A 13,616-nucleotide genomic window follows, 5' to 3' on the forward strand; every position below is an offset into this window, starting at 1 on the left:
AAGGAAGGAGGCAAGGACACACATGGGCCTCATCCCCGCGTTGAAGCGCTTTTCACAGCCGCTCCTTCCCTCCATCCAAGCTGCTCTCCAACCTCAGCTTCGAAGAGCTGACCCAAGACTGGGCCAAACATCAAATAACTGGACGGAGTCACAGAGGTCGGGCAGCAGGGCCTCACAGCAGCAGCTGGGAAGGCCATTTGCCACTGGCGTGAGAACTGAGGACCGGACCCCTGGGAGCCAATTAAGAACACGTCCACTCTACAGATGACTTTGGCCGTCACAAGTCAACATGAAGATTGGCCAACCCGGCCTCAGCAATGAGCCAGGGTTGGGGCTTTCTCGACTTCAGCCCCCTCCCACATATCCAGCCCCTTTCGGCCTCAAGGCTCTCTGCCCAGAAGCCTCTTCCCCGTGACCCCTGGGCCACAGCTCAGCTTAGAACTCCGCTCCTGCAGGGAGCCCTGCTCCTCAGCCCCCTGCCCGCCTCCCCCACCAGAGCTGTTTCTCTCCTTAGCCTGCACACTCCACGAGGTCAGGTGCCTGGTCTGTGTTCTGGGCCCCCACTAGGAACCAGCAGAGCTCCTGGGGCACAAGGCTGGCCCCCCTGGAAAGCCTCTGCTGGATGAATGGACACATGAACGCACGATACATTCTGCAGTCCTGACAGGCACGCTCGTTTACCAGAACGATCGCAGAAAACAAAGGCCAACTGCACAAGGGGTCACTCAGGAGCTTGAGAGTCTCAAAAAGCAAGGCAAGTCCCCCAGAAGAGGAATGAGCAGCTTCTGTTCCTCAAGGCTGCTAGAGATCCCCGCTAGACAGCACCAGGCAGTCCCATGGGTACGACGATGCAGAACTAGAAGGGACTCCTCACTGCACCCAGTCAGCCACCCACACGCCTGGCCGGCTGTGCTGAGACAAGGCAAGGGGAAGACACCCAGAGCGTGGTGACCCACTTGCCAGCAGGTCTGATGTCCCGGCGGCTGCCCTCTCCCGGGGCTCGTAAAGAAAACAACACCTACAGGTTTGGTTCTGCTCAAGTCACCAAGCTCTTCTCATTCACAAAGGACGCAGGGAGCCGGAGTGCAGCAGCTTCCAGCTGAGCAAAGACTTTTTGGCCTCACTTTTTGGAAAGTTGGTCACAGTCGCAGAAGCACCCGGGGGCTACTTTCCCAGACAAACCGCAGTGGGGGGCCTGCCAGCCCAGCCCCAGGGGCCAACAAGGGGACCGTTCAGGAGCAGTGTCATTTTTTCTTAACCACAAAACCGCAAGATATAAATTTTCCGGAATAGAAAAGCACCTGGGGTTTCAGCAAAGGGACCAGCACAAAGAGGGAAAGAGTCATGGGCTCTCCAGCCGGCGGGGAGGACCCTGGGCTGGAGGCGAAGTCTCAACCCCCACCCCCAATGGGCTTAACAGCTGGTAGGTAGCACCAGCCACAAGGGTACGAAGGAGGTGCTCACAAAGTGTCCCCCCACCCCAGATCAAGGATCTTGGGGGAAATCCCCCTTAGCTCAGCTTCAATCTCACCACCTATAAAAAGGGTATCATTTTATGCAAGTGGGGGTCAAGTGAGTCACCATATATAAAACTGCTTGGAGTACGAAAAAAAAAAATGACAGGTCCTGCTACATTACTGTTGGTTACTCCAATCATATCCAAGAGGCAGCACTCTGGCTCAAGACAGATGGGCCTAGCCTCTCAGCCCCTTGCCACCACACTCCCTCTGCGAAGGGACGTAAATCTAGCCTGTCAGTCTTAGTTTCACCGCCTGTAAAATGGGACTGATCTACCTCAAGAGGCTGTTGTAGAGATCTGCATGAGAAAACAGGGAGGTAAAACGTTCAGCAAAGCACCTGGGAGAAGGAAAGCATGCGCTCCGTGGGCGGCATCCTCGCCAAGCCAAGCCTTCGGCTTCTCCTATCTGGGCAATAGGGCAGATGTGGGTAGGACTGTACCCATTTCAGAGACCAGGGTTAAAGAAGACCCTGAAGGTTGGCACTGATCCTCACAACGCTGGTGGAACTCACAGATCCAGTACACTTATTTTAAAGGCAAGAGGGCCAGGACTTGGCTCACATGTTGACTCCCGCGCACACGAGCCCTCCCTCTCCTGACTGCTCACACGTCCGTAGCAGCAACAGAAGGCGTGGCCGGAGCGGGGCAGCATCAACTCCGGAGTGCCCCTTGCCTCATCTGGCATCCCGATCAACCACAAATATAACAGAATCCGCCCCCTCTAGCTGCTCTAGCGTGACTCCAACACAGGCCTCCCAACGGAGGTTGCCGTAAACATGGCTTCTGTGGGGGCGGGGGGGGGGGGGTGGGGGGCTGTCAGACATCCCTGGAGAGCAGACACCTGTCAGAGCTCCCAAAGCACATGCCACCAGGAGAGAGAAACTTCTGCAGGAACAGGAAGCTGCTCCCAGAACTGCAAGGGCCCAGGAACCTGAGAGGCCTTCCATGTCTGCTCTGCTCAAAGCTTGTCCAAACGTGCCTCTGTGTAGGCGTCCCCCACTCCCAAGCTCACCCTTCCGAGAGCATCCCAGCTGTCACAGGCAACCCGAGCCCAGCTGATCTGGGACACGCACTCCTCTGCAGCCAGAGTCCCGACATCCCTTGGAAGCAGCCACAGTGGGGTGGGCTGGTAGCTGCCCCACCTCCAAAAGAGAGATGGCAAGGCTGGCTGAAATGGCGGTCCCAGCAGAAATCTCTCGCAGGCTCCACAGGGCAGTGGGACGGGGGCCAGCCATTGTGCCTGACTGGCTGGGCGGTGCGCTGGTAATGACCGGGCAAACATCCTACCCGGGGTCACACACGCGCCGACGCCTCCTGTGTACCTCCGGCACCTGTCCTAACTGGCCGGGAGCCACGCCTCCCACGTAGCAGCCTCGTATCATCACTTACCAGCAGTGCGGCCGTGACGAGTTTACTTCATCTTAGTTTCCTCACCTGTAGGCTGGAGGAACCAGCGCATGTTCCACTGCACCACTGAAAACTCACGGTGGGATTCGTGCATGCAAGGTGCTTAGGCCGACGGCCAGAACACATGAAGTGCTCACTAAATAGGATGCTCTTAGCATCAGCCCGGCTCAGCCTACAAGCACAGCCTTGAGGAGGAGGAGTGTCAAGACTTTTGGCCAGTGCCATCTGGATTGCTCTTTATGCAGGCTTTTGAACCTTTGCACTAAACATGGCTTTGCAGACAACTAGCTTTGTAAAATAAAAGTCCACCGGACCCTGCAGCCCTGGGATTGGGAGGACCCCATTTGGTTGACACCAAATCTGTGATCCAGGCTATGGAAGCAGCCAGATGCCAGGACGTTTGTAACCCTAACTCTGACTCAGGCATTGGCCACTGGAGCAGACACCTGCACTTCTCAGTATCGCCAGGTTTTCAGGGCTCAAGCAGGGCAGGTGGTTCCGTCTATGGGGACAGATGTGACAGAGGCTAAATGATAATTGAACATAATTAAAGATAAATGGACACATGAATCCCAGGCACCGACAGGCATGGACACCAGATTCCCATGTACAGCAACGGGCTCTCTCAATTATGCATATCATGTCATTATTCAATTATCAGCCCTAGTAATTAGAATGATCTCTTCTATTTATGTAGTAACTTATCACTTTCTCTCCCTGGATTCTCAATGAAAATTCCAGGAGGTAGGAATTGCAGTAGACCCCTGAATGAACAGGACTGACACATAATCCCAACCTTCACATAACCCCAAAGCTGCAATGTCTCTCAGCATCTATCATTCTCCCCAAAAAACACAGTCGAGTGTAAATGAAGACACCATGGCATGGACCCTTCTGGACTCTTGGTGGGAAGTACTGTGTACTCGACATCAAGTCGAGAAAAACAGAGCTGTGTCGAGACGTGGATGCTGGGCAGCCTGCTTGGCTCACTTACTGACTAAGGGACGCCCGCCCACCCTGCAAAGAGCAGTGTGCGGTTCTGAGCCCAAACTCAGCACGCCGCAAGTATGGCCCATCACTTAGGGTCACTCACAAATAGTCAAACCACATATGCTAAACCCATGAGCCTTCCAGGTGCATTTCATTATTCCCATCTTACACATGAGGAACTGGGGCACCAAGATCTTTGTAACTTTCCTGAATCCCATGGTTAGAGAAGGTATTCAGAGCTCAACCCAATGCTATACCATACCATCTCCCAAAATAATGACTCCCGCTACCCACCCCCTTAGCTCATCAAGCAGTCCCGGCCAGCATAAGCAAGATGCCAGTGGGCAGGACCTACCTCTCTTGTGGTCAGAAGCTCCAAACCCAGCAATGCCCAGCCCGAAGCAGGCACTGAATCCTCTGAATAAAAGCCACAGACTTCCGCACTCTCCAAATGTGTCCAATCACCCAAGCAGGTCACCACCTCTGACCCTAATTTGCAAAACCTATCATCTGGGCTACACCTGATCCCTGGCTCCAAACCAGCTCTGAATTTATTAAAACTAGCCACCACCCTGCCCAGTACCTAGAACCACCCCTTTCGAGGCTATCCCAGCATCTCTGCAGAGTGAGGTGAGAAGCACCTGGATGGCCACTTTGGACCAGCCTCCAGCTCGCTAACACCTCTGGGGCCCTGACTCTCTCCTCCAGGTGGGCAACACCGTACTCTAAGAAGATGTTGACGGCAGGCCTGGCCACTGCCACGCCCCTGTCCACCCCATCCCAAACTTCAGGGAGTTGCTAAAGCTCTTGAGACTTACTCCCATCTTCCCTAGATGGTTCCTGAAACTGCTGCTCCTTCCCAGGCACCTCTGGCCATACCCAGGCCTTGGGGCTCTTCCTCCTACTTATCCCACCCCCTCCCCAAAGCCGGAGGCCACTTCTGGGGACTTCCTGCTGGCCCAGCCAGCTAAGCCGTCTGCTCTGACTACCACGGCCAACATGTTGCAAAATGATTTCTGAGAATGTAAGGAGGCCTCTGGAGGTCGTCACGCAGCTGACAGCTCCACACACAGGCCCGGGCCAACCACGGCCCTCAGCTGCAAGAGCCCCAGAGGCAGCCCTGGGTCCCCAGCACTGCTGAGCCTCCCGGAGCCCTCGAGGGGACCCAGTGGGGCTGTTCTTGGCCAGCAAGGGGCAGAGAAAGCAAGAGTGCCAAGCCAGCGGGGCGAGGAGAAGAGAAAGTGACCTCAATCCCCAGCCTGGGCATTTTGCAACCAGTCATTCTCCGCCCGGCTCTGTCCCGCGCCTGTGCTCTCCCGGGGAAGCTGCCAGCCGTGTGCATTTGTGCACAATCTCCCCGCCAAGCCTCCCACTAGCAACCCTGCCCTGACGTCAAACTCAGAGTCGGGGAACTTCAAATACAAACAAACAAGTCTGCCCCAGACCACAACTGGAGCCATTCCCAAGGAGGCCAGAGAGGACAGGGCCACAGCTGGGAACTCAGGGCTCCCTGCCCTTCCTTGACTCCACTGGAGCTACGGACTCTGAGGCCTGACAACAGGCTGCAGATGGGAGCCTCAGGCCCAGGCTGAGACCAAATGGGATCCATCTTCCGCCTTGGTGATGGACGTGAGTGCCCACCTGGGGCCGGCACAGCAGTGGGGGTCCAGTGACCCCATCCAGAAGCACGTGCAATCAGCAGCCCCTTGGGTAACATCACCGGTTGTCACTGCCCTGGTACTGAGTATGCAGGGAAAGGAGAGACGGATGTGACTAGGAGGCATGCACAAAGCTTCCTGGGAAAGACGGAGCTGGAGCCGGGCCACGGATGGCTCCAGGCTGGGGTTTTCTCAGCAACACCCCCTCTTCCATCGCAGGCTCCACTGCAGTCATGAGACTTGACAGGAAAGATTTTCAAGAGGAAGGCAGTTCCCCGACCTAAATATCCTCAGACAGCCTCCACCTGAGAAGCCACGGGTGCGTCAAATACACGTGCTCTTCAGAAAGCAACCTTTTGCTTGGAAAGCTAGTGAAGCAGGTGTCTCAGGGCGACCTTTCCAGTTTTGCTTCGTGCTCCAATTCAATCCTGTAAGCCCCCAGGACTCTGTGTGTTTTCGAACAGGCAGTCCCAGGGGGGCTATCGGACAAACTGGACTAAATCATGAGAAAGCAAGACACCTGCTTCATCCCCTAACTGCCCTGGGCCTCAAGTGATTGCACAAGGGAAGGGAAGGAGGACCTCTATCTATAATCCTCTATATATGATATAAACCTCTATCTATAATTGTGCAACAAGTGGCCAGGAGACTTCTTCCCAATGCCAGGCACTGTGACACAGTGCTAAGTCACCTAGTGTAGGCAACAGACTTATCCATGAACAGGCCTCACCAGAGAACTGAGAGCAGGCGTGTCCACCCATAAGCATCACCCCTACGGTCTCAATGCTGGCTGCTTCTGCTGGGACATCGAGGGGAGGGCAGCTTACAGGTGTGGCCCACAAACCAGATTCCCAAACAACGCAGCCTTTGTCTCTGTTCAAACACCCAACTCCCATGAGAGACGATGGACTCTGAGAAACAAACTGAGGGTTCTAGAAGGGGGGGGGTGGGGGGATGGGTTAGCCTGGTGATGGGTATTGAGGAGGGCACGTTCTGCATGGAGCACTGGGTGTTATACACAAACAATGAATCATGGAACACTACATCAAAAACTAATGATGTAATGTATGGTGGTTAACATAATAATAAAAAAATAAAAATAAAAATAAAAAAATAAAAAACAAACACACACCCAACTCCATCTGCCTGACTGAAACTCACCAGGCCCACAGAGCATGGCTTAGCCCATAACCCCTCAAGTACAAAAGGTAATCCCAGAAAAGTCCTGGCATTAATACTGGAGGGGACTTGGGTGTGAATTACTAAACGGGGGCCTAGAAAAAAAAGGCAGAGGGCACAACCTAACGCAAAGGTGGAGTCCTGCCAATGGGACCACCCCCTTAACTATCCTGGAGACCTCATCCCCTGGAAGCTTCTAGAAGGAAGGGACAGGGGAGGGTGAGGCACTTCAGATTCTGATCTGCTGTGTGTAGGATACTGTGCCATATGCCGGGGATATAGAAGGTTTTCCTTTGCAGGAGCCCGACTGTTTGCCTAGCAACTCCGGTCACCACAGAAAAGGATAAAGGGCTATTACGGAGGGAGCAAGGGTCAAGAGCAGGTGAGTGCCGCGGACAACCAGAGGTCAACTAATGTGATGGCAAGCTCCCCCAAATGATGACAGCCTCTGCCTTAGGTGTTGCTCATGACCTACCTAATGTCCATTCCTGACTTGCTCCTCACTCACAGACCGATTTAGTTTTGTCACCGTGCCCAGTGATGAACTGGTCTACGCTGATTTCACATCACACTAACACAAGCCCCAGCCTAGACTCCCGTGGGATGGGGGTCCCAGCATGGCTGTGGGGATGAGCCATGGCCAGCCTCCCCTGTAGCTATGTGTGACAATTCTGGGCACTGGGACGAGAGGACCCATCCACTGGACTGCTGGGAATGGTCTGCTTTCCTCACCAGGAGGGCAGTCTCTGGGGCTGTCCACCACCTCCTTCCCGCTTTAAAGATCTGATTGCCAAGAGCTATCCAGAGAACCAGAGACAGCAGCACTGTTCAGCTGCTGTCAACACCTAAGCCACTTAACCCCAAACTTCTCACTATAGAAGAAACCTAATGGGCTATTTGTTGAAGTCACATTTTCTGTTACTTGCAAAGGAACATGGTCCTTTCTGCTTATGCTTATTAAGCCCACACTATTTCAAACCTCCTTCTACAGCTTCTAATTTAATGTTTCTAAGCCAAAGGCTTCCTGTTGGCTTCCAGAAAACCTACAAAAGGAAAAAGTATCCCTTCATTCTTCTTGGGACCACATGCTATCCAAGGCAGCCCTCCAAAAGTCCTTCCAAATTTCAAAGAGCAGCTATGTTTTCATGAAGTCCAATTTGCCCATTTTTTTTTCTTTTTTTGGTTTGTGCTTTTCATTTCCGAAGCAATTTTTGCCAAGCCCACATACACAAAGATGTTCTCCCCTATGCTCTAAGTTTTATAGTTTAATCTTTGTTTAGGTAGGTCTATGATCTATATAATTTAAAGTAATTTTTGTATCCCAAGATTGTTTTTACCATAACCTAGCACTGATTTTTAAATCGGATATTCCTACGTGCCAGGCTCTGTGCTATGCATTTTATGTGTATTGTCTCATCCACCAGTCACGTGAAACCTCTGACTGGGACTATGATAGGTGCTTCTTGGACCCACCAGACCGGGACAACTCACGTCACATGAAGCATGCCCCCTCTGCTACAACAGAGGTTTAGGTACTTGCTGTGGGATCCCAAGGAGACTGGGTCTAATTATGGGGTGTGGTGCTACGATCCTGGGAAGGCATCAACAGGTTGGGGTGGGCCATGAGGCATGGCACACAGGGGAAGGGACAGAGAAGGCACATCAGGTGGGGGGCACAGTATGAGCAAAGACCAGAGTAATGACAGAAACTTTTTCTTTTTGGTGGGGGGAGGGAGAGAGAATCCTAAGAAGGCTCCACGCCCACTGCCAAGCCTGATGGGGGGCTCAATCTCACGACCCTGAGACCATGACCTGAGCCGAAATCAAGAGTTGGACACTTAACTGACTGAACCATCAAGGCGCCTGACAGAAACTTTTTTTAAAAAGAAAAGATATAGCCAACAGCCAAAGAGTAGACAGGATGGGAAAGAGCAGGAGAGGAAAGTCACCTAGGGGGCAGGGCCCACACATGCAGATCCAGGAAGGTTCTGGAAGGTCCCGGAAGGTCACACTAAAGCATCTATACTCGCTCTCACAGGCATGGAGAGGGAAGCAAAGGAAAACACGTGATCAGATTTGCATTTCTGAACGATCATCATTCTGGAAACCATGTGGAGGACAGATTGAAGTGGGTGTGGAGAAACCAGAGAGGCAGGAAAATCAATTAAAAAGCCACCGCAATTCAGCAAATGACAAGAACAAAAGGTAATTTCGTTAGTGGCAACGTGGGTGTAGAGGAAGGAGCAGATTTTAGAGATGTTTTATTAGCAGTTTTACTATAAAGAGTCCCTGATTGCTTGTCCAGGGAATGTCTGGCATACCAACCCCGTGGAATGCAGGAAACTGAAGAGCTGAGTTCCTCCAGCAGGAGAGCCAAGAGAGCAGAGCGCCCATTTGTTTGATTCACTGGGTGCTTCGCAGGGGAGAGGGCCTGCTACCTGTCTGGGCCTTCCCCGAAGGTCCGGCTCTGCAAAGCCACCTCGGGCCATAGGCAGCTCCTTCCCAGCTATCTCCCTACTCCTGAGCTCTGCCCCTTCCCCTCCTCCCAGGCAGAGGGGAACCCTGTACCTGCCGAGAACAAAAGCCCACTCCTCTAACAGTTCATCTCCAGCTTCCCTGCAGCCTCCGGGAGTGGGTCAGACAGACAGGGGCGAGATGAGGGGCGGCATTCGCCAGAGCAGCCAGACCCAAGAGGAGCCCTAACCAGCCAGCTTAGGGCTGCTGGCTCTGTCTGGTCCTCTCCAACCTGTCTGTGCAGGAAACATGCCACCCTGTTAAGGAGAGTGGGCCCAGGGGCGCCTGGGTGGCTCAGTCATTAAGCGTCTGCCTTCGGCTCAGGTCATGATCCCAGGGTCTTGGGATCCAGCCCTGCATCGGGCTCCCTGCTCAGCGGGAAGCCTGCTTCTCCCTCTCCCACTCCCCCTGCTTGTGTTCCCTCTCTTGCTGTGTCTCTGTCAAATAAATAAATAAAATCTTAAAAAAAAAAAAAATCTCACCCCCACACTAAGCTAAGGGACCTACCAGCTAAGGGACCGCTAGCAATTGACACAATGTCTCTGAGCCTTTATTTCCTGTTGTAAATGAGGTGTGGAGTTGGGGGGGGGCCTCAAAACATGGCTGTGAAGACAAAAACAATATAATACATGTCCAGCAGTTGGTGTGTTATAAGCAACTGGCAAATATTTGTCCCCATCTCCCTTCTCTGTAACCTCAATGGTGGGAAAGGCTGGGCTTTTACAGCTGACAGGCATACTGGGACAGGGGGTTGGGGGAACCTCAAAAGGCAAGTGTCCCAATGCAGGTGTCGATTATTGATCTATTGACACATCTGCAGTCTCCCCATGGAGCAAGGAGAACGACCAGCTATAGAAACAAATAGTTCCGAGCGCGAAGTAGTGTCCTCCAACCCCAGCCTCCAGAGGCGACAGCAGGGCTTTAAGTTAATAGATAAAAACCAAGCACTCCTGAAACACTGGTTTTGCTGGGATCACTCCTCAGATGCCTAGTAGGGAAGGGAGTCTGGGGGGCAGCTTGACCATGCCACCCACACCTCTTTTCATAAGGGATCTGTGATGGCCATTCAATTACCCACGGCATTCCTCATTATAAAATCTTCATAGCTCTCATTTTATCTAGGCAGAGGAAGGTTAAAAAAAAAAAAAAAAATATATATATATACACACACACACACACACACACACACACACATACACAGACATTCATTTACAATAGGAAATAAAGGCTCAGAGACATTATGTCTATATATGTATCATATATATATATCATATATATATCATATACATATATATATCATATACATGATGTATATATAGGGTTTGGGATGAAACTGCAGGGGGGCTGAGGTGACGTCAGTTCTGGGAGACAGGAGCAGCAGAAGACCACCCTCTCCAACAAACAACGGCCAAAGACTACCGAATTTCTCCCCTGAGCCCTGCACGCCTCAGCGGACACAGCGCTAACTGGGCTCACATCATCCACATGATCACAAGCAGAGAGCGAGAAAGGGCTCAGATAACAGAAAGTCACTATGGAGTCATCCCAGGAATGCCAGCCAGAGGCAGTATGATGACGCTGGTCAAGTGCTTGGGTTTAGAGTCTGACAGACCTGAGTTCAAATCCCACCTCTACCTGCTGTCGGGTTGCCTTACCATGGGCAACTTAAGTGAACCTTTCTATGCCTCAGTTCTCTTATCTGTAAAATGGGGGAATAACAGCACTATCTTCACGGGAGGGAAATGTAAAGTGCTTAGCCCTAGGCTCATCTCCCATCATCTTTATCATAAAAATTCCAGTACCTCAGGGAGCCTGGGTGGCTCAGTCGGTTAAGCGTCTGCCTTCAGCTCAGGTCATGATCTCAGGGTCCTGGGTTCGAGCCCCGCATCAGGGCTCTCTGCTCAGCAGAGAGTCTGCTTCTCCCTCTCCCTCTGCCCCTCCCCCTGCTCATGCGCACACACTCTCTCTCAAATAAAATCTTAAAAAAAAAATTCCAGTATCTTACTATCTTTGAAGGCAGTTAAATTCTGACATGTTTATTGCTTTAAGATTCTTAAACGTGTTCCTGAATGAGTCCATTTACATGGTAAATCCCAAGCTACTCCCATGTGTGCCTCAAAGGGGGGCAGACAAAGACAAGGCCAGGTGAGGCGAGAATACACTGAGCACAGAGGATGGCCTTCCTGACCCTCACTTGATTTCCAGGAGGTCAAGAGCAGGTCAACACACAAGCCAGACTGTGCTATGTAAACCCCTGCAAGTGGACTGAGCAGATGAACAAGGCAAACCGGCTGGCTCAGTCGGTGGAGCACGTGACTCTTGATCTCGGGGTCGTGAGTTTGAGCCCCACACTGGGTGTAGAGATTACTTTAAAAAATTTAAAAATTAAGGGGCGCTTGGGTGGCTCAGTCGTTAAGCGTCTGCCTTCGGCTCAGGTCATGATCCCAGGGTCCTGGGATGGAGCCCCACATCGGGCTCCCTGCTCCATGGGAAGCCTGTTTCTCCCTTCCCCACCCCCCCTGCTTGTGTTCCCTCTCGCGCTGTGTCTCTCTCTGTCAAATAAATAAATAAAATCTTTAAAAAAAAAATTTTTTTTTAATTTAAAAATTAAGTCTTTTTTTTTTTTTTCAAAAGATGCATACAACCTGAGGAAGCAAGCTGAGGAGCGCATGGGAGGGGCGGGCAGAGCAGCCACCGGGCCTGGCACACAGGCTGTTAACAGGGGCTGTTCTCTGACACAGTCAAAGACAAAGACACACAGGAATGCATGCACCCACACGCACCCGCCACCCTGGGCAAGCTCCAGCTGAACAGAGAGAGGACCCATTTCCAAACAAGCAGAGCAAGTGCGCTGCCAACCTCTCTCCCCAAAATCAACAGACCACAACTTATTGAAGAAATTAGATCATAACACTGACTAGGTGCTTAATAGGAGCCAGGCACCACTTTAAGTACTTCATAAATATTAAGTCACTTACGCCTCATAACAAGCCTATGAGAGAGGCCCTAACACTATCCCCATTTCACAGAGGGGTAAACTGAGGCCAAGGAGCAGTCCCAAGTCACAAGGCTATTGAGTGGCAGAATGAAAATCTAAACCCAGGCAGTTAAACTGCTGAGTCCATGCTCTAAGCACAGACTAGATGACCTCAACTGCCAGGTGTTTGGGGCACCGACTGTGAGCCAGGCCCGCGCTGGGCATCTCGGCATGAGGATCCTCATTTATCAACAAGGACTCGGAGGTTCAGAGAACCAACTCAAGGTCTTGGGTTGAGAGCCAACTTAAACCCAGGAGGCCCTAATGCCCCAAGCTGCCCCTCCTGACTCAATGCACTGCGTTTCATCTTATTTTAGTCCATCCCACACCAAACCCTACCCACTGTGCTCCACCAGCACCGGGGCAGACACATCACTTACACGGTGCACAAACCCAGGTGAGGCTCCCAGTAGGAGGCCAGAAACTTCTAGAAGGCCTGGAGGACCAGCGGAGCCTGGAAGAGCACACAGTCCTTCCCTCCTCAGGGGCCTGCAATCCACATCCTACTCCTTCCTACCTGTTCGCAGAAAGAGACAGAGCAAGAGCCTCCTGCTGGTGCCCCGAGTATGAGAGCTCTTCTAAGACAGCACAGCTCAGGGCAGAGAGATACACACCAGCTCTTGCGTAAGACCCGATTTCACTCACACACAGACCTCAGGGCAAGCAGTGAGCTCTGCGGGCAGGGGTGCACTGCAGCCCCACAGAGCAGAGGCACGGGTAGCCCACACCTCAGCCCCACTCCGCATGCAGGACAGCACCTGCTCCACATCCCCAAGGAGGCTGGTTCTCCCATGACCCCTGCCCCGGTGACCCAAATACTTGAATTCACCCTCCAGATGGAGGCGAGCTCGCCTATGCAGAGAAAACTCCAGGCAAACCCCAAAGGGTCCTGGATCTCCTCCTGGCCACCAGTCTTTGCAGTTGGGCCTGACCGAGGACCACACCAACCAGGAGGGGCTACTGGCAGGATTGGCCCCTTCTTGAGATATCCGAAATACCTTTCAACCACAAAATCCTAGAGTCTTCTAAGATGAGAAAGGCCTTCAAGGTCATCTCCTACAGGGCCATGACCTAGTCACACAGAAAGTCAAAAGGCAGGTGCCAGGACAGACCCCCTGGTGTCCCGTCCAGTGCTCTTCCCTCGCTGCTGGAAGACAGAAGTTACGAGTTCCACCTGCTGCTGGAGCAAGAAGCTTAGCCAGGCCTCTGGTGCCCGATTTTTACTTAGCAAATTAGGGACTATTTAAAGTTTGTAAGTGCTAACTGATTTCACCAGAGGAGGTGTTATTACATCCACATGGGGATGAAAGTA

At 52.3% G+C, this 13,616-nt stretch overlaps 1 protein-coding gene across 2 annotated transcripts in view; it reads right to left on the reverse strand.

The window, feature by feature from the left end:
* KSR1 (kinase suppressor of ras 1) overlaps window positions 1-13,616 on the reverse strand; it is a 146,908-nt gene that overhangs the window by 70,812 nt on the left and 62,480 nt on the right. The window lies entirely within an intron of this gene.

Source organism: Halichoerus grypus, chromosome 2 (assembly GCF_964656455.1).
Source record: "Halichoerus grypus chromosome 2, mHalGry1.hap1.1, whole genome shotgun sequence".
Lineage (NCBI taxonomy): Eukaryota > Metazoa > Chordata > Mammalia > Carnivora > Phocidae > Halichoerus > Halichoerus grypus.